Source organism: Heliconius melpomene, chromosome 17, assembly GCF_056956725.1.
Source record: "Heliconius melpomene rosina isolate 202511_hmr_F chromosome 17, ASM5695672v1, whole genome shotgun sequence".
Classification (NCBI taxonomy): domain Eukaryota; kingdom Metazoa; phylum Arthropoda; class Insecta; order Lepidoptera; family Nymphalidae; genus Heliconius; species Heliconius melpomene.
The window spans coordinates 3,037,477-3,059,838 of record NC_140405.1 but is presented as its reverse complement, the minus strand read 5'-3'; the positions used below and the strand labels follow the sequence as shown (position 1 = coordinate 3,059,838).

The 22,362-nt window shown below is 31.7% G+C and overlaps 2 protein-coding genes across 3 annotated transcripts in view; both read left to right on the top strand.

Moving 5' to 3' along the window:
- The window catches only part of LOC146529840 (CD151 antigen-like), a 154,316-nt gene that overhangs the window by 26,346 nt on the left and 105,608 nt on the right, over positions 1 to 22,362 (top strand). For both annotated transcript variants that reach the window (XM_085200299.1, XM_085200296.1), the window contains one exon: positions 7,992 to 8,017. The gene's annotated coding sequence lies outside the window, so the exon portion shown is untranslated. Of the gene's footprint in view, positions 1 to 7,991; positions 8,018 to 22,362 lie in introns of those variants that run through there.
- The window catches only part of SH3PX1 (sorting nexin 33-like protein SH3PX1), a 141,855-nt gene that overhangs the window by 26,281 nt on the left and 93,212 nt on the right, over positions 1 to 22,362 (top strand). The window contains exon 2 of the mRNA XM_085200291.1: positions 7,992 to 8,017. The gene's annotated coding sequence lies outside the window, so the exon portion shown is untranslated. The remainder of the gene's footprint in view (positions 1 to 7,991; positions 8,018 to 22,362) is intronic.

The window sequence follows — 22,362 nt, the reverse complement described above, 5'->3', positions numbered from 1 at the left end:
AATCAATAACTGAGTTTAGCAAACAGTTCAAAATCATCAGCCTGCTGCACAGAATTTATATGCAACGATATTTAGGTAATTATCATTAGCTAACATAGTTAAACCTTATTCCAGGCGAATTTAGATTCCTGTGTTTACATTATACATAGGGGTGGGAGGTATAACACCGCAATTTAATAATAGCTTCACGCTGAACCCCGCATAAGGCAAGAAGAGGGAACCTGGGAACTCTAGTCACTTAGTTCTCATTAAAATATTTCCGTTCCCCACTTTACGCGGAATTCTGGAGGCATTGCGTATTGAGTGACGGAGCTCAACGTCACGCTTTGCTCGTTAGAATACCGAGGATATGCAAATATTTCATTCTGGAAATCAAATCCACAACCATTATATTTAAAGTCCTACGCTTTATACCTTGCGCTACGACGGCCTAAGAAAAATATTACCACAATTTTTTTGTAATCAATTACAACAAATTGTAAAAAATTTTGTACATTTTACGCAAAACTTTGTAAAGCTATAAGGTGAGCAGCTTAAAAAGTGTCGTCAGTGTTGTAATGAGGAACAGAGTGTTTTGACACTAGGTTCCCAGGTTCACTGCGTAGATGTGTGTATGTGCGGGATACAGCGTGAACCTTAAAAAAATAAAAACACATCAAATGATTTATCTTCCTTTGTTACATAACTGAAGCATCTCACACTCGTATTACAAAGGTAAAGAATGTTTTGTTCAGGTTTATGTTTTTGTTCACCTCCCATTTCTTACAATAAATAATTTCAAAGCTTTTGTATATTTACGCGAATTGCTGTTTGTTTTTTTTTTGTAAATAAATATAAATAATAAAAATTGTACGTTACGTGAGGATACGAACAAAAAGAGCAGAAGGCAACAATTATATAAATAATCAAGATAAAACAATCTTTATGTAGGGTATATGAAAAGTCTTATATTTTAGAAACTTCATGTTCTATCATATTTTCGAGCAGGCAGAGGGAACCTAGTATTAAGAAAAACTAACAAGTAAAGCGTATTACACTGTTCAAGAATATTTAGAGGATAAGCATGTATGGAATTAATGTCTATTGAATGTAATGCAGGATAGCTGCCAACTAATGTAAGAGATTGTACCATTGATTTTGAAAAGAGCAACTGTTGAGTTTCTTGCCGGCTCTTCTCAGCAGAACTGCCTTCCGAACCGGTGGTGGCTTTTTGTTCATATGTTCATTCGACGATTCAAAAGTGCTTATAATAATTGCCTATTTGAATAAAGAATATTTTGAATTTGAATTAAGACGGAGTGTGTTAATACTAGGCTCTCACACAATTTTGAGTGGGTAAATTAATTATAACCTCTTGTCTTCTTATAGTGATGAAATAATTAATTAATTGATGAATGAATCACTCGTACCATGGTGATCGAGGGACTACCGCAATGGTCGTAGGTTCGAACCCACTACCTTCACGGTTACAATCAGAGCTGCGCCAAAACAACCTGAACTAATATTTATATATGTGAGTTAATATAATGCCATACACACCAATATATAGCTTTGAAATACAAAATACTTTGTAGGCATTCATCACATACGTCATTTTGTGATACTATAAAGTAGTCTTTTTAAAATATCTTTATTTCATATAGAAGTAAGTATTATTATAATATTTGCTTAAATTATAATGTTGATTTATTTTACGATTTTGTATTAAAATGTAGTTAGCATTGCAATTACATTGTAAATTGAAATAGAATTGAATTTATATTTCGTCTCACACTTTTCAGTTTAGTCAGTAGCCCCAAAGTGGCTAATTTGGCTCGACTCTGGCTTACACCGACCGCTCCAAAGCTCCAGTTTTAACAAAATGCCCTTCATTCAGATAAGTATTTCAAAGCCGCTCGCCCAAAACTCTCTAATCGAATCCAAGTCTTTTATTTCATTTTTCAAACAATTGTTTACAATTATATTAATAGTTTTTGAGATATCTTTTCTGTATTAATTCTTTGGTACTATAAAAAAAGATTACAACAAAAAAATTCCATGCATTTACCGAAGCTATTATGCTAAAGATATGTATGATAGATACGATATCATTCTGTTTGTAGTTTCGACTAATTTTGAAATATAAGCATTTTAATTATGAAATTCATTATATCACTAACTTTATTTCATTCCAGTAAATGGTAATTTTAGTTCAAAATTACCACAAATAACACAATTTTCTACTCACTTTATTTAATAGAGGCCCGTCGAGGCGCAACGGCACAATCGTGCGACTAACGTGACAGATAGTAAGTTCGATTCCCACTCGAAAGTGAGAAACACAAGTGTTTTAAAGGGCATGGAGTGTCTTAACACTAGGTTTCCAGGTTCCTAGGTTGCTTGTGCCTACCCCGTTACGTGCTCGATACAGCGGGAGCTCAAATAAAAAATAAAATAAACTTTATTTATTTATAAACCAAATAGAATAATTTAATAATATTAACTAGAAAGCTACCAAGAAATGGTGAGAGCACTAATTAGCGATGGTCACGAGAATCCTTCCTAACGCTACGAACCAAGGAAATAAATTGAAACAGTTTCCTTGTTTTTGTAAAAATAACTTTCTTGTGAAATTTATTTTAAAGCAACCGCTGGACTAATAAAATTGAACGTGAAAAAGGAAATGAGAAAATGCTATAGTAGTTGTTCCACCCCGATCAATTTAACAGTTAATATTATTATTGCTTGAAATACAATGTTTATTGCTTACTTCGTTTAATTTAAAATTAGAGACATTTTCACAGCTTCACGCCGTATCCCGCAAGTAGGAGAGTAGGCATTATAATTAATTATTTCATTTCTTCGAGTGGACATCGAACCAACAACTGACTGGCTCATAGAGAAAGATATTATTGTCAGTATTTTTACAAGCTTTTATTTAACTTGCCGTATAATTTAGAAAAAATATATAGACTGGAGATGAAGCAGGAAAGTGGCAAAAGAAACTTCTGATAGGGGAGGTAGAAAGGTCGTGGTTCGTTTGACCTTAAATAAAATTTGTCCGGAAAAATACAAAAGCCTATTTAAAAAATAGAGAATTTTGCAATTATTATAATTAAATAAATAAATAATGTTAAAGACTAATAGAGTTTCGTTAGTTTGTACAAAATTGAAAATGAACAAAAGCTGTGCTATACAAAAACTGTCAAATAAATTTCATGCGTCGCCGGAAAAACGATAATGGCAACATAATGGGACCAGCTTCCTCGCATGCTACAGTGTTACCATTTAATATTTGCCGTTTTAAAAGGGAAAAATTCCTTCAGCGTAAAGTTAAGTCCAATTTTTAGATATATACCTACTTTTAAAATATTTATAATACTTGACAAAGATATTGCTGTGGATTGTAAGCTATTCTAATTTACAAAATTTAAATTTTTAATTGTGTAATCAAAAGGATTTGATCTATAAATAAATTATTCTGAAAATTAAATAAAAATCTATTTATCTATTAATTAGTAATCAGTCAAATCCGTAAAAATATTCCCCTAAGTGGAATTCGAACTTGCTACAACCACTTTCCATCTTGTAATGACCTAAGATTTAAGCTCAAAATATTTCTACTAAAGTTCCTTTTGTTTTACAACAAAATTAACTATAATTTAATTACCGCACTATAACTTGTCATTACTTTTATGGGTGTGACATAAACGTGCCGCAGTCGCTCTGACCGCGCACCCTTTACACCGTAACAAGGTTGCAAGCTTCGTTACTCGAATTTATTGGGTCTTTTATAGATATTTTTTATAGCAAATGTACTACAAAAGAAAACATATATTTAATATTTTAATTTCTTCCCTCTGGTGTCGAATCAAAGTGCGTTTTTGAGTTTTACCTTAAGAATTTGGCGGAAAGTGGGGAACGGAGTGTCTTAACACTAGGCTCAATTCATACATTATGTGTTTTTTATCCATCCATACCTATATTATAAATTCGAAAGTAACTCTGTCTGTCTGTCTGTCTGTCTGTCCTTTACGCAATCAGGGCCAAACCGCTAATTTAATTGTGATAAAATACTCATATAGAGATACTTGAGGGTCCCGGGATGAACATAGGATACTTTTTTTTTCTCATATTTGTAATATTTTCGTTATATACCAATATATTAAAATAATTAATTTGACAAGGAATTTATTCCGCCATGTTAATAACAATCGTCGCTACGCGTTGCTAAGCAACAGCTTGCAAAGTTTGCTGTTTTAAGAAAACGTCACCCACAGTGAGTTTGCTTAATGCATACATGGTGCGCGCCGATATAGATTTATACAAATCTCTTTATACAAATCATTAACAAAAATTAGATGATTTCTATAATTTGATATTCATCCTTATGAAAATAAATATAATAGTCACTTTTAGCATTTCATCTAGATGGAAATTATAATTTACTGTATAACATTCTAATAAATAATTAAGATGTGACTGATTCCAAATGACCTAGCCTTCGGGCGGCATAATATGAGTATGACCGACGCGAACGGGCGGATGACTTTGATGATTTTGTAAATTCTTATAGATTTTCGAATTACTATTATTTTTTATGTAATTATTTGCTGCTTATAATTAATTTATCTCAGTTCGGTTATCTATACCGATGTGATACACTTAAAATATCGTAATTTTAATCATTTGAGATTTTATTTAATATTGTTCGCAAAAATTAATAATTATTTAATATAGAAAAATGTTTAGTACGCGCGCACATATTTTTTTCTAATATTAAGAATTTCCTTTAGTTACTTTTACTTCTTTGGTTTGTTCATTTCGGTTACTCAGATATTTTTTCTAATAATAAATCTCCACTTATTATTATTTTTTAACTTATTTTAATGATTTAGGCTTATATTTTCGCGGGCGTAGCCGCGTCCGGGCCCACTAGTATAAATATATTTATATTTATTCGTTTAGTATGTATCTTTAACCATTTTAAATACCATAATGAAATTGTAATGGCAGAAAAGATGAAATAAAGCCGCAGTGAGATATACAAACAACAAATTTTATACAAAAAAGTCATCGTACATACAAATAATAAGTTACACAACTAAATAATTAATTTACACAAATAGAAAACTAAATTTACACTAGAGTTCATTAAGGGCTCCTTTCATAGAGATCCCCACTGGACGGGTTCACCTGTGTAAATCAATTAGCAGCTTGTCGTGCGAGTATTAACCGTAGAACAAACACTTAGAAATTTCGATATAGACACACTTAGATAAATAAAGTAAATGCAAAAATGTTCTAGTTTCAAGACTTTATGAAGAACTAAGGTATCCTAAGTATTTCAATAATTATTAAATTAATAAAAAATAAATCAATTTTATTCTTAAGTTAATTTAATCAAACAAATTATCATTGGTAGGTACCAGATTATCGTCAATATCAATATAAACATGTTAGGCCGACGTGACCCGGCGGCTTAAAAGTGTAATTGTAACCGCGATGGTTATGGCTTCGGTTTCCATTCGTTGGAATTAATTGTTTTTTAATATTTTCATTTCTCCGCTCTCGTACTAAGACAAAGCGTGGCGTAGAATTCCGCCACTCAATACGTAATGAATCAAAAATTCGTCGGAAAGTAGCGAACGGAGTGCCTTAACACTTGGTTTGCTAGATGATTTGATAGATACAGCGTGAAGCTGAAAAAAAACCATATTATATTGCTATTTAAATGATAACTTAGCATTATAAATCTATAATAAAACTTCGAAGGAAAATTTCGAGCATACCGGAATTTAACTTGCGTCCTATTGCATATCATATTTGAACCAATATTAAATTTCCATGCTACAAATAGCTTCTCTTCGGCGTGGAAAGTTTAGATTCAGATTTATTTCGTTGGAATAAATCTATACTTTTAGTTCCTTACAATTGTTCTTAGAGGCTGTAGGTACTTACGTAAGTTAGTACGGTTATTAATATTTTTTAACCGACTTCTGTAAGAAAAGAAGGTTATCAATTCGACTGTATTTTTTTTTTTTTTTTTTATGTTTGTTACCTCATAACTTTTAACTAGGTGAACCGATTTTGATATTTTTTTTTTATTCGAAAGGTATAGCTTCCCGAATGGTCCCATTTTTTTTGGTCCATGTCTGACAATGGTATCCATGAGAAAATCACATAAGTCTTAAATTTGCATTATGCATGTGCGCGACTAATAGCCGAATAACTCAATGTCGCGCCAACCGATTTTGATAATTCTTTTTTTATTTGAAAGGATACACTTCAAGGACAATTTGGTGAAAGTTTGGTTAGGTTTCGATTATGGAATCCGGAGAAAATGGAGAAAGCTTGTTTTTTTTGGTAAAAAATTGATTATACTGTAATAGTTACAAGCAAAAACTTTTTAAATTGATGTCAGAAGTGAGATTCCTGATTGTTGCATTTCTTTTCAACCAACCTCAAAAAAGATGTTCTCATTTTCAACCAACTTCAAAGAAGGGAGATTCCCAATTCGCCCGAATACTTTTTATGTATGTTCTTGTTAATATATCAAAATGTAACTTTGCACAAAAATAATACCTAATTAATTGAAGTTTTACATAGGACAATCACAACCACTCGTTGAGAACCACTACCACCACCATCACCACTCGTTTAAGAAGCATCATTTTAAGATTTACCCATCACTAAAAATCGTGAAATAAATTAATTTTTAACAAAAAAAAACCGACTTCTAACAACGAACTAAAAAGTGAAAAATAATTATACAAAGATTTTATAATTTTGAAGTCGGTGTCAAACTAATGCTACAACACCCTTACTACAATATCTAATTACAAAGCCTGTTTGTTTTACTTGGCACCGACTTCAAAATTATAAAATCTTTGTATAATTATTTTTCACTTTTTAGTTCGTTGTTAGAAGTCGGTTTTTTTTTGTTAAAAATTAATTTATATTTCTTTGCTCTGGTGACGAGGCAAAGCGCGGCGTTGAGTTCCGCAACTCAACACCCAATGGGTCCAGAATTAGGCGAAAAACAGTGTGAAGCTATAAAACCAGACACTGGATAAATTTGTAACAAGTTTTCTCTTACAGGCGTTTTTAAATGTTTGATTTCGAAAGGAGGAATTTTAGTCGTAACTAGTCGTTCCTGCGTTCATATTTTTTTTTTTTAAAGACAGTAGACAATTATTATTTTTCATCTTTTATGAAAGGTGACAATAGCCATACAAAGGAAACTGTAATTGAAAAAGATAAATCTAATTAAAAATGTATTAAAACAAAGAAAAAATCAAATATTCGGCGGAAAGTGGATAACGGAAGTATGTTAATAAGCAAAGAGTTTCTTAATAGGGCAAAGGAAATCTGGGAACCCAGGTTCCTTAGAAGAATCAGAATACAGCATAAAATGAAAAAAAAAAAAGAAAATTACAGTAACAATGCTTTGATAATTATTTTTTCTCTCAAACACAAACGATATCGCCCCTCGTGAATATGTATATGTATGTTAATTGGAGAGCAACGTTCAAAGGTAACAATCCATATTCGCATTGTTGTATAATGTAATAGAGTACGAAGAGTTACCTACGTATAATAGTTTTAGTTAAAATAAAAGAAATATTTTATTTATGTCTTTTTAACGTTTGATGACTTTTGTTTTTTAATATAATATTTGGTTTTTAATATAATATTGCCTATTTATTTTCAGTTTTTTTATTAGGTTGAAGTCTGCGATCAGTTCGTTGTAAGAGAAATTAAAATTAAAGAAATTTAATAATAACAATTCAGAATTTGGTTTTTATACGTAGGAATAACATTTTAGTAGTTTATAATACTATGAATCATAATAAACCCATATTTTATTCATGCATGTAAAATGAAAGGTCAAAGAGTGATTTACGTACAAATTTTCACTCATCGTGAAAGTACAACGTCAAGTTCAAAATAGAACAGAATAGAGCTTTTTGAAAGTCCAGTCAACTTAAATCTACGTTCTTTTGTTACAGAGTGTGGCGGAACATTAAAAGTGCAGGTTGGTATTTCGAGCACTTTTCGACTTTAAAGGGAAGCTAAAGGCTAATTTGGCTCTTGCTAGCCATACAAAAGATTCAAATGAAATTTCAATTAATCTTTCAGAGCAACAGCAATGACAATTTTTTTTCTTTTATCAGTTTTATACTGTATCCCGCACATATCAGGGTAGGCAGAGGCAGGGGAGCTGTAGGTTCAATCTCCACTCGAAGAAATGAAATATATATTTTCATTTCTTCGCACTGGCGTTGCATTCCGCCACTCAAAATGCAATGCCTCCAGAACTCGGCGGAAAGTGGGGAACGGAGTACCTTAACACTACTCTCTGATTACCCTGTTGTGTATCACTGAAGAAATTTAAAAAAGTGGTAAAGCACAGGCTCTGCCAAAAAGCATATTATTTTTTTCTATGAAATACTTATAAATTTATACTTTTTAGGTATTTTTTATTTATGTTATAATTTCACACTTTGTGCCTAATTACATAACTGAAGAGAGAGTTCACGAGAAATATCCTATACGTTTTGATTTCAAATCAAATATAATATACACTAAATAATGTTATTGTAAAAATTCATCGTAGTTTCATCTTAAAATCTTTTAGAGAATTTTATAACCATCTTCCTTAGAGTTATTTCTATGCTAATAAGGATGTAGTGGTTACGCTCCAAAATATAGAACGAAATTGTGAAGTATTATATAGCAAGTAAAGGGTAAAGATGTGGCAAAGATCCCAAAAGTTTCGCGGCCTTTTCTTGCGGTCATACTTATTGGGGGCCTATTTATAATTCAGATTACAATCAACCCTACTAAAAGACCATCGTTTATCATGAGAATATTAAACTTTAGGAAAACATTAATAAAACATTATATGGGTCATAATCAGAAAAGTGGACATTTTCGAATTTGTAACGTAACTGATAAGTAACAACACTGATAATGTTTGTTACGAAACTGATGACATAAGGCATTATACACAACAAAATAAGAATATTATATGAATAAAACTATTGTTTTTTTTTATTTAATGAGAAACAAATTATAATTTTAAAGATTCAGTCGTTGAATTAACAGATTATAAATGTAAGAAAACATAACAAAGTGACAATATTAACAATATAATAATGGTAGTTCGTAACGTAATAAACTTATATTTCTAGAGATCACAAAGTTAATGATAAAATTAAATCCACTTTAAAATATATCAAAATTTGAGTCGTTATCACTGGAATTAACTTTGTAAGTGTTTATTCCGCATATCTTCATATTTAATAGGATTGGTCTGTTTAAGACGTTCTCTATATCTTTATTGTCTTTCAGCATTTGACATAGGAGCCATGACGCTTACTGAAAATAAAAAAATATTTATCAATAAATATTTAATAATATTTCATGTTTATTGTTTAGATCTTTAACAACGCTAGAACAAAACGTATTTGTTTTTAAATAAAAGCCTCACCCGCTTGAGCTACATATTTATTAATTCACTATCTCCAGAGAAAAAAATAGTAATTACAAAATCACAACTAATTTCAGGAAGAATAAAAAAATGTTTTTAACTAAATCGGTTAAGCCGTTTCTGAGATAAGCGTGCATAAACACATTAGACAAACAAGCAAACAGGCAAAAAACTTAAAAAACATTATTTTTAGTTACTTTACGTTATCAAAAGTAATTATAGTAATTATTTTTATCTTATGCCATTATTTTATCATAAGTAATTATTTTTTTCATATGCCATCAATTTTTTTTTATATACATATCTTCCGATGGTAACGTAATTATGAACTAGGTTTCATATTTTCTCAGTTTCGTTACGTAACGAAATATAACAAAATTGAGAATAACGTCTGAGAAATTCTAACCTTTTTAAATATTTGCTTATAAGCCATGTGTTGCATGTGCAAGCCCTGAAGTTCTTTTTTGAGATTTTATAAAAAGAAGCAAATAACATAAAGAAGAAAACGAAATTATAGAATACTTACCAAAATAAAAGCCGTTTATAACCCTGAGATGTAATTTCACGCATTCACTCTAAAACATTTGAACCCCTCTACTGCTGCGAGAACACTACTTGTTGTAGCTACGATAGCATTGACTTTTAGAAATATGGTGTCCCAATAAAAACTAATATTAAACACCATTCAAAATAATTGCGTTCATATTTTAATTGTACGTTACTAGCCCTGAGTAACAAAAAGACAATATTTTGGGACAAATTTACTTAATTCATATATATTATTTATTAAATAATGTATCAATAAAAGTAGTTCTATTTAATATTATGCATAAAGCAAAGTAATATAAACATATCTGAAATCAAATAAAACCATAAATATTCGTAACAAATCCATTTCTAAAAAGTAAAGTGGTGAATGGGACACGAAAAATTGTATGGAAGCGTTTTGAAAGGTTTTTTGCAACTAACAAAAAATACTATTATTAGCCTTAATACATTTAAACTATTACAAAAATCTTTAAGTTAATAAGTAAATTTATCGTTAATGGCAAAATATTTAAATTATCTTTAAAATTGTATTTTTAAAACGCATTCAAAGTAGCGGGACAAGAAAAGACACAAAATGTACACTTTTTCTGATTATGACCCATATATGATATTTAAATATAAGTATTATATTTTGTGATTGCTTTTAAATATTAAAAATGAACCTTCAAACTTCGTACGTTTAGGACTTGACTGTTAAAGCGATCGATAGTTGTGAGTTCGATTCGTACTCCACCACACATAGCAGGGTAGGCAGAGAGAACCAGGGTAGACGTTTGCCTTGTCCTTTTTCCATAAAAAAAGAGAGAGAGAACAATTAGAATCGAAACACTCCGTTCTCCATAAAGATATCTTCGTTTCTAATTTTCCGCTGAATTAAAGTATAATAACAATAAATAAATCACCAAATCACAATTTATATACATATAAATATTAAATAGCAATTATGGTATAAAAGCTTATTAGTTTACACTAAATAAGAGAAAATGCACATATCCTTTACGTTGTAGCATATCCTGGTGTATGTTAAATGAATTAATTAAGAAATCTGACGGCGTATACGTTGTTGGGAAGCATTTCCTTAGTGAGTTGGTTTTAAATATTAACTTGGTATTCTTTTAAATTAACTTGTATATACATATTTAAAATGTTATTATAAATAGAGTTTGTTGTGTCATTAAATTTAAGATGAAAATAATAACAAAAACATTATAGCTATTTTTTCTTCTTAATCTCAATTTTTTGATTGGCGAAGGAAAAGTAAGCGGTAAGATAGGTACGTGGAGACCTCGGTTGACCTTCGAGAACCCAGAATTGAAGATATTGGAGGAAGGTCACGTAAATAGCAAAGACTCCCCGGAGAGCATACGTGAAGAGGTTGATGACAGTGGATGAGGGAAAAGAGGTATGCAAAGACCGTAGCGTTTTGGTATCCCGTTCTTTCTACCCCGTTAGTGATACAATGTAAAGTTATAAAAAAATATCCTTAAAATTTTATATACATACTAGCGGACGCGCGCAGCTTCGCCCGCTTATTTGCACCCTTAGGGGTGAATCCTAATTAACCATGAAATACGTGTTCAATAAAATATTTTTAAGAGTCTAAATTTCAAATCTTATAAAAATCGGTGGCCATTTTAATTTTTTTCCATACAAACTTTCAACCCCTATTTCATCCCCTTAGGAGTCGAATATTGCAAATTCCCGTCTTAGCGAGCACCTACGTCCTATAAATAACTCCTATGCAAAATTTGAGATTCCTAACATATGTAGCTTCTGAGATTTCGTGATGAGTGAGTGACCTTTCGATTATATATATATATATATATGTGTAATATATATACTTAAAGGGAAGTTGTACATACATATATATGCAGAATCCGACCAACTGTTACAATGTTTAATCGACAGTAAGACTTGCTCTACCATAACTCTATTAGCTGAGTTTGCTATTACATGCATAATAATTAAATCATATCTAAGCACAGTTATTATAAAATTTAATATATATTTTTTTATTATAGAAATCGTTGATCTTTCACACAAAACATATAAAAGTTTGTTTCTTAATTTCATGCTGTGTCCCACTTGTAGAAGGGTAAGAGGGAGCTTAGTGTTAAAACATTTCACTCCCCACTTTCCGCCGAATAAGGTAGGTGTTGCGTGTTGAATAGCCGAACTCAACGCCGCGCTTTACCTCGACACCAGAGCGAAGAAATTAAAACAAATTAAATCAGCTTCACGCTGTATCCCGCACACAGCAGTGTACTCAGAGGGAACCAAGTGTTAAGACACTCTGTTCCCCACTTTCTCCAAAATTTTAGAGGCATTACGTGATGAATGGCAGAACTCAACGCCGCTCTTTGCCTCGAGACCAGAGCGAAGAAATGAAAATATAAATGTAAATAAATATTTCATTTACTTGAATGGAAATCGAATCCACAACCATCGCGTTACAGTCACACTCTTGTGCCACTACCCCTCAAATGGCCTTAAAACTAAATATAGATCCTTAATTTTATTATACTTTAACAGACAAAGGTAAAAAACAAATTACATCACGAAACAACTATAAATAAAACCAAAGCATACCAAATGAAATATGAGTCCACAGATATGATAAACGAGAAAACAACTTCACCACCGCCATTTACAAAGATCATAAAGAGTGGACGCTTGTACGTTATTTATAACACCCATTCCCGTGGCCATCATTGTCAGTGATACCCATATCCTCATCTAGATCTGGAATTACAGTTATATGCCTTTTATTATCCCTGGCTTGGATAGCGGATTGGCCATAAATAATAGAATCGTATGAGACTGCCTTATATCAGTGTGTAATGAAACTATATGTAGGTATATTTAGCTATATAATAATTGTATATATAAAGGAAGTTTAAATATTTTCTTTATATATATACATTATTAAAAATGAATAATTGTGTTTTTTAATATATAGCATATAGTTATTTATACGGTACCTACTACAACTATTACTCTTTCTTTTTCTCGTTTTTTATATTCCTCCTCCTCCTGAAGCCCTTTTAGTGAAAATCGCATGAAATTTCATAATATAGTCTGAAAACCTAAGGTTAAATGAGTAAAAAAAGGGCTTTGTTAAACGGTTTTATTTTATACTATGTAAAATAGAGGCCCTTCGTTGTGCAGGGGCACGAGACAATTGGGGGATTCGATTCCCAGTCGAGGAAATGAATTGTTAAATATTTTCATTTTCTCGCTCTAGCAACGAGGCAAATCACAGCGTTGAGTTCCTCCACTTAATATGCAATGCCTCCAGAATACCATAGAAAGTGGAGATCAGAAGTATCTTGATAGAAACGGACTATCTTAACACTAGGTTCCCTCTACCTACCGTGTTAATTACGAGATTACAGTCTGAAGTTAAAAAATAAGGCTTTTAAAAGTATTCCAGTCAGATTTGAAGCCTCCACTATCAAAAACAAACATACTATTTATCACTAAGTATTTAGCTATTTAAATGAAGGCCAAATTGAATCATACAACGCTTTATGGATTACGTAATGAATGTAATTTCATTATAGTTATTAATAATTAATTACTACTCACGTATTAATAATGCTCTATTTACAAGCGAGGCTTTGTGAGCTGATGTGAAGAGTGTAATATTTGTTCATTTAAACTTTAAAGTAAGTGTGCAGGCCCCACTCAGAGGAATGATTATATTTATTTATATTTTATTACCCTGGTAGGTAAAACGCGGCGTTGGGTTCTGCTACTACCTCGCAATGTCTCAAAAATTGGACGAAAAGTGGTAACGGAGTTTTATTACTTCTCTAGCTTCCCTCTACGTGTATAGATTACTAAACGGCATAAGTATGAAATTTTCTATAATCTCTTTAATTATAATATTTTTCTATATATTTTTAAATATAACTAAATAAAATACGTTAAGAAACCACAACACAACAAATAACAATTTTAACAATTTTCAATAATAATAAATGCTTATACACTGGAACCAGCTTGTATAGTATGCAGGATGTCCTCCATGAAAGGTCGCACATACAACGATGTGGGGGAAGTAATTCAAACGCGCTCTATCGCGTTTCAATGAACCATACTATACTTATATGGGGCTCACTTGATATTTCTATTTAAACCAAACACTAAAAGACAGTGGTTTTCAATTTTTGTTAACTTTTAAAGTTAAGCTTACATATTTTCAAAAATAATACGCAACTAAATATAGTATACTCCCATACTGAAACCTAGTCACTCCGTTCCCATGAAGACACTTTTGTACCTCACTAACCTCCGAATTCTGGAGGCATTGCTTGTTGAGTGAGTGAGTGAGTGATGATGAAAATATTAAATATTTAATTTCCTCCAAATTTTCTTAACATGCTCTAATAACCATTTCATGTAACCATATATTCACATACATATTATATTCACTTAATATCATGGGGGATACATTTACATAAACATGAAAGCAATTTTCATAATAGTATTAGAAATAAAGTAATTTTTGTAAACGTTAAAAATGTATTTATGTACCTGTGTTTTTCCGTCGAATATTCGAGGTATTTGCGTGTTGAGTGGCGGAACTTAACGCCACGCTTTTGCTTTGGTACTAGACCGGAGAAATAAAAAGAAATAAAATATAAGTTTATTAAATATTAATAGTGAAAAGGATAAAATATAATAACATTACTATCGTATTCCATCATTCTTTTGTAGCTAATTAATCATCGCCCAAACGTTCAGGGAGCGTCGGGGGGATGTCGTCTTTCATAATTAATACTGTAATTAATGTAATTAAATACCAATGATAAAAGGTGACATATTATAAAGAAACGAAACTGTTATTTTACTAGTATAATATATAAGTATTATTAGATACATTTAGAAGTTTTGTTCATAATGGCAGTTATTTGAACTTTATAATTTTAACCCAAAAAAGTTTTTTTAGTCCTAGGGTCCTTAGGGTCCTATGCCACCTGTCTCCTAACTGGACTCTATAATTCATTCGAGATTTGTACTTAAATTATGAATATAATTTTAAATTAATTTTGAATATCGTTAGTTAGATAAACAATTCATTCTTAATTCAACATTAGAATTAAAAATATGTAATATAATACCAGAATTCTTTAGTTTCATGACATATCCCGCATATAGCAGAACTGTCGGAGGAGACCTAGTTTGATGATGCTCTTCCCTACTCTTCCGGCCAATTTTTAAGACATTGCGTGTTGAGTGGCGGAACGCATTGTTGACAAAGAAAATTAGCAAATAAATAAAAGTAATTAACTTTTTCGAGTAGGAATCGAACCCATATCCACAAGTTCAGTCATTCTCTGTGCTGGATCGTCTAGACGCCCTCATCAGTATATATTATGTTTAAATACATATATCAAAAATCTATTTCATGAATTTCCATCGAGCCATACGAGTATCCATGTCCATTCCTAAATACTTTTCTGTATCCATTTCGTATCTCACGAGGCACACGGCTGAGGTTCGTTCGAGCGTAAACTTCGCGTCCCCACTTTGGTTGGAAACTCTTTTGCACTATTAGCTCATCTTTTTCTTTTTGTTTTCTACCTTTTTAATTGCTTCTGCTCTAATGATTTCGCTTGTTTTCTTTCTTTTTTATTAAGTAATCTATTGTAAATTTGTCATTTAGAGATTTCACACTTTAAAATGAAAATGGCTAATTAAAGCTACAATAGACAGTTACAGCTATTTCAACTCTGTAACGTTGCTATTATACCTTACCACCTTAGCAGAAAATACTATAATATAACTTACAGATTTAAACAAAAAATGAAAATACCCTCACATTTCGGACAAATTTTAGTAATATCAAAGCTTATATATTATACTTAATGTACGTGGACAAAGATATATTTAAAAACTGCATTTCCATCCATTTACTTTAAACAAGATATATAACATATAATATTCCTGCATAAAGGACAGCAGTCTTGAGAAACCTACCATTCCCCACTTTCTGCCGAATTTTAGAGATATATTTATGTATACATTTAATTTCGAGTCGAGTATTTTTTTTAAATTTGAGCTAGCGTTATGAAACTTTCACATATTATGAACAAAGCTTAAGCTGTTGATTTACAGAACGGTAAATTTGAAAACCGCAAATTTATCGCACTACAATTATAACGGATTAGGGGTTTATTTTATAAAATGAATGGTATATTAGCAAATTAACCATTCAAAAAAATATATATCATCGATATTTGAAAAATTTAATAAAAAAGATTTTCGATATAATTAATATGCTATATTATATATATTGGGAATAGAAAATAAACGTATTTACTTAATTTCCCAACATTCATTTTGTATGATACAAATAAATAAATAAAATATAATGTTATTGGAAATTTATATAGATAATAATGACTACTTTAATGAGAATGATTGTAGACAGTGATTTTTTTAGCTTCACACTGTACCTATCCAGTACATAGCGGAGTATGCATAGGGAATATGGAAACCTAGTGTACACTACGTTCCCATTAAGACATTTCCATTCCCCATTTTCTGGCGAATCCTGAGGGCATTGCGGGTTGAGTTGAGGATGTGAAGAAAAATACATATCTGCAGATACAAAAAACTACATTAATTAATTTACATATATGACACCGTAATCATCTGCTTTGAAAGAAATTAATTTATTCGATTTTATAAATTTCAGTCAATTTAAATAAGTATTCTGGAAAAAACTTTTTGATAATATATACTACTATAGTATAATTAATAATAGTGCGCCCCATATTTCTTAATTTTTATCATAAAAATTTTCATATTAAACTTATTATGTTTATAATCATAACTATAAAATAAATTTCCCAATCGGTAATTATAAAATAACATTTGTTTAAAAACCGGTATTGTTATAGTCCGTTGACACATGAATTCACTGCAAAGATTTGTAATTTTCCACTTCCTCGAACTTTTAAGATTTTCGTTGAGGCCTTATCTCGAATTCACTGAAGCAAATTGTATTCTAAATAAGATGCTTGCGAAAATTGTCTAAGCAAGCCATAGATAAATATTGTTTATTAAAACGTCATCGTATTTTCGTAAAAGTATTACTTAGAAATCTTATCTTAAATTTAATTGTTTTATTATTTAAAACGCAGCATATATCAAGATAATTTGGATACCCAGCGAATGGTCCTATATAGGTTTAGTTTCGATCTCACATGTAGTACTGCTCTCATTTCTGGGCTGGTACACCCCAGTATTAGCTTGGAAGGACCATTTGAATCATTACGGGCCGAATAATCTGTGAAAGGCTAGGCTTTGGTAGGCGTTGCGTAGAGATGTCTCCTAGCTGTGCTTTCTCTACCACATTTATCATGGGGTGTTCTGGAAAATTATTTGACGTGGAACCTGCCGCTGATTTTTTTAACTCAAATATCATCCTCACCATCTGGATACGTGGAACTACCTACAACACACAACCAAGGAATGGCCTGTACACAACGGCATTGTTTTCAGAATGATTCGACATTGGTACCTTCAAAAATTGCGTATAACTTCACTTTAAATACCGGCCACGAACCTGGAATTTCTCTGGTGTTATCTGGTTCGTGGGCGATACAAAAAACTTACCATGAGGCTATAAGCGGAATATAGTGCAGAGCTGAAAGAAAAAAACTTACGGATATTTTGGAGAAGATCTGAGTGTAAATTGTAAAATTTCTAAGCAATGTCAAATTTCTAAGCATACTTTTTTTTTCTATTATGTATACTTTAATCTTAAATAATTATATACAAATCATCTTAAAATCTCAACGTAACTTAATAAATCGTAAAATGTTATCTAAGCCACGTTTAATCAAATTGTGCCTAATTGGTTAACACATGTTCTACATCCAGAGAGGCTCTATTACGGGACTCATTAGGACTAAACACGGGCAACGTTCGCTTTGAACTGCTTATATATGCATATGTATGTATATATAATATTAATGATATACTAAGCTTTCATTTAAAGGTCATTAGAAGATATACATTAAGGTATATTTGCTTTACGCCGTAACCCGCACAATTTTAGCGTAAGCAGAGGGAATCTGGGTGCGTAGTGTTAATGCCGAATCGAGGCATTATATTTTGTTGATTGGCGGAACACTTACCACGCTTTGAATCGAATTATGAATCGAATCGAATCAAAAATGTTGAGGATATTTAAGATAACCTATGTTATATACAAAATAATTACGATAAATATTTTTTTGTATACAGAAAAACAAAGCCAAATTGGTGTAAAATTAAATAAATGAATAAATACTGGTATTACGTGTCCCGTTGAAAATTATCACTGTACTGTAAAACCTCGAAAATTCCAACGCGAATATCCGTAAAATGTTAAATTACAGTTAATATTATCACGACCGCGGGAACTGGATACTGTTCGAAGCAGCTTTAAGCTTTGTTATCTCCTGATTAAACCATAACTTTTATTTTTCGCTTCGCTGTGGCCTTTATAAAGTTTTGGATAAAACCTTAAGACAAAAATCTTTTACTTATAGATCTTAGTATGGTAGATATTTTGACTTGGGAAGATGACTATATTTTCCCTATATTACATGTAGTTTTTTAGCTACGTCACGTTCGTCGTCACGTTTACAATCACACGCTGTGCCGCTGCACTAGGACAGCCCCTGGGTCTAGTCAATAAAAATATTTCATAAATAAATGTTTAGAATTATTAAATAAAAATCGAACTAAAACAAAAATTATTGAAATCGTTTTTATTTATCTAAGATCGCAAAATTATGCTACGCCAGTAGCTACTCTACAATTGAGTGCTTATTGTACATACTTCTAACTGAATAACCAAATTCTTAGAAAAAATCACTACTGTCTACTACATGACAACATGTAACCTTGTCGTCCAATATAAAAACAAGTAGAAATATAAGTAATACAGTATACGTTTAACGTTAAAAATAATCTGATTTTACCTGCTTCTAAAATATATATCAACTACGCACTTTTTTCCATTGTTGCAACATTAAAAGCAATTATAATGAGACAGACAGACTATTTAATTACAGCGCGATAATTATTTTAATTGAATGTGCTTTTTTAACGCTATCAACATTTTATACAAAATATAGGCTGAGAAAATACATTTATAATGCCTAAATTTGGTGGGAAGAGAGGAGCGGAGAGTTTTAACACTAAGCTCCCTCTGCCTACACAGTTATATGCAGGATAGACAAGCACACACAGCTGCTGCTTTTTCACAACCTGAAAAAAGAGGAAAGAAAAATCCAAAATGTAATATTTCTGTGTTTTACTTCGTTTTAAAAGTAACGAATGTATCGCTATTCAGAATATCGACTTATGTGGATCACGCAGCCTCATTGAATTATTCATAGCAGTTTTTGCATTTTGATGAAGAACCTTTAATACTTCAACACAGAAATTTTTATATGTTGCCACTGTATCAGTGCATGTTGTATTTCAGACTGTAAAAAGAAAGTAGTGATATTTGAATATAATTAAATCTGATTTTTGTTCACGCCAATAGGGAGATAGGCAGAGAGAATTTAGTGTAAGACACTCCTTTTTCACCTTCGAGAGGAAAGAGGAGAAAAGAGTCAAGAAGTTGTATGTTGTGTAGCAGAATTGTGTAGTGGTGGAATTCAACACTGCCAGCAGAGCAGGCAAAAGAAAGTAAATGTTTCCAAGTGAGAATGGAACGCACACCCGCAATTATCGTATTTACTGTCCACTGCCCTGACTACGCCACGATTAACCAATTCTTTTTTGGCGTAACATTGTAACTCACTTATAACAGGGTAGGCAGATGGCACCTGGGAATCTAGTGTTAAGATACTCTGTTCTCATTAAGAAACTTCCGTTCCCTTCTTTATTCCCAGTTCTTAAGGTCGAATTCGCAAGGTATTGGGAGGAAACATCGTGAAGCTAAAAAAAGTGTCACAAGCGTACATCCCTTATTTTCTAAAAGTCAAATAATTTACCACCAGTCCAATAAAGTTACTGCGTCGACCCTGAGAAGAAGAAGAAGCGGCATTTTTTTCAAATCAATTTATACAAAAATCGCATACATAAAATTCTATGATATCAAAGAGTGAAAGCAAATTGATTCTGATGATGTTTACAGAGGGATCGGATATCAAAATAAAGTTTATTGGCATTGTTATGTTTGTGTTTGATCTTCCATTGCAAACACTTGCTATGATAGATATTACATTGTTTCCTTTTTAAATTTTCAGATGGGAATTGGTCTATTATACAAGTTGTGCGTTTTTAAACGGTTTTATTTAGCTCACCCCGTTTGTTTGTTTGGGTCAAATTTAGTAATTGAAATTTAACCCTCTTCCCGTTAACCGATTGATCTGAAATTTGGTATACGCCTTTGATTCTGGTGACAATACAATTATCCATATTCAATATTATTGTGAATCCAAGATGGCCGCCGCTACAAGATGGCGGACAACTTAGTTTTTTTCAATCCCATCAATATGGATATCAAATGAAAGGGCTTGTCAAGTAGAATTCAGTGGACTATACAAAATCAAAATCCAAGATGGCCGCCACTATAAGATGGCGGACAAGTTAGTTTTTTTCAATCCTATCAATACGGGTATCAAATGAAAGGGCTTGTCAAGCAGAATTCAGTGGACTATACAAAATCAAAATCCAAGATGGCCGCCGCTACAAGATGGCGGACAAGTTAGTTTTTTCGATCCCATCAATATGGGTATCAAATGAAAGGGCTTGTCAAGTAGAATTCAGTGCACTATACAAAATCAAAATCAAAGATGGCCACTGCTACAAAATGGCGGATAATGTAGTTTTCAATCCCATCAATATGGGTATCAAAATAAAGGGCTTGGTAAGTATAATACAGTATACTATACACAATTACAATATGAATCTCCCACCTAAGTCAAGATCTGGTATCCTGTCGAGGACTGTGTGGCTATAGGGTGCCTAAAAATGATACGTCGCTAGGGGTACCACCCAAGGTAAAAGGTAAAAGCGCGCCGAGAACTGTATGGCACTAGGTGGATAAAAATGATATGTCGTTAGCGTTTTCCCCTCAAGATTCAGGCACATCTTGTTGTACATAGCCTTGTCCCTCTATTGGACCTCTGTGGGGGTCGTTCGTAACATTCTCCATTAACCTTGCAATAATGAGACATCGAGCCTCATTTCAACGAATTGAATAGCATGAGAAATAAAAACTAAAAACTTAAAAATAAAAAAGTATAAAAAAAATTTTAAGTTAAACGGTTTTATATTGCAGATAAATGTACTAAAAGCTAAAAAATAATTTCATAGAAATTATGATAACTAAAATAAAATCGTGGGGACACTTGCTACTTACCACTAGGTGGGTGAAGTCTCACGCTATGTCTTTCAATTGTAGATATTGGACGTGCCCCACGATTAAATTTTAGTAATCATAATTTCTATGAAATTATTTTTTAGCTTTTAGTACATTTATCTGCAATATAAAACCGTTTAACTTAAAATTTTTTTTATATTTTTTTATAATATATTTAAAAACAAAGCTTCATGCTGTATCAATAGATTACTGCCTACCCTAATATACGCGAAATTAGGGTAGGCAGTAATCTATTGTTCCAATCTTTTTACCCAAGTTTTGAGACATTACTTGTTGAGTAGTGTTGGTACTGGTACCCAGGTAAAACGTAAATATCAGCGAAAAAAGAAGATAGAGTGATGATGATATTTTTTTTTATTTAATTCTCTTTGTACGGTGTTTTGTTGTATACAAAATGCAGGAAAAAGAGGCATGTGCGCTCGTATCTTTTGATTGAGTTGACTTGGAAAAAACTTTTTTCTGTGCTTCAAAGGATTATAAGCCTGAACATTTGATAATTATTTCAAATTGATACATGGACGCAATATTGAGATAAATGCTCTTGTCAGATGGACAGCTAAGTGATCCTAGAAGGATTACGTTTTTTCCTTATTAGGTACGGAACCCTAAAATTTAAAAAATGTGATGTGTGTTTTATCATGCAAAATATATAGATAGCAGCAGTTTGTTTTGTGATAACGTTTTTGTTAATCTTAAATTAGTTAGCTCTTAGACGTTACTTAACATTGTCAATAATAGTAACGCTTCTTTTAAATTACTTAAGATTCAGAATAAAGGAAAATTGATGAAGGAATGGAACTTCCCACAAAGGTTAAACTTTAATTAGTTTCCTTGACTAGAAAAGGATGAATGCAAGAGATTAGAGCTTAACTTTATAATGAAAAGCCTTTACAAAGCTTCTTTCTATATTAGAGTAATTAAAAATTATATTGAA